This window comes from Penaeus monodon, chromosome 30, assembly GCF_015228065.2.
Source record: "Penaeus monodon isolate SGIC_2016 chromosome 30, NSTDA_Pmon_1, whole genome shotgun sequence".
Classification (NCBI taxonomy): Eukaryota; Metazoa; Arthropoda; class Malacostraca; order Decapoda; family Penaeidae; genus Penaeus; species Penaeus monodon.
This window is the reverse complement of record NC_051415.1, coordinates 12,524,109-12,524,427: the sequence shown is the minus strand read 5'-3', so window position 1 is coordinate 12,524,427 and position 319 is coordinate 12,524,109.

The following is a 319-nucleotide window of genomic DNA, read 5'->3' as shown; positions in this document are numbered from 1 at the left end:
TAGTATCAACCACTAAAATATTCTAACCAAGACCTTCTCCTTAACTGTCCTTCCATAAATAAAAATGCTAATTAACCAAAACTGTTTAAGAACTAAGAAGCACTTTGATCCGCGGCTCAGCCATACGCGTAGTTGCGTAAAATTAACGTTTCAGTCACCTTCGTACTATTCCAAAGTTTATCACCGGATAACGTTTACTATAATAAAGCAATGGCTTCTATTATTACTCTATATTGGAGATATATTTACATGAGGATTAGACGAAGAATTAATTTGATCGATCTTGATGAATACAAGGTTGAGTTGCCCATCACCCAGA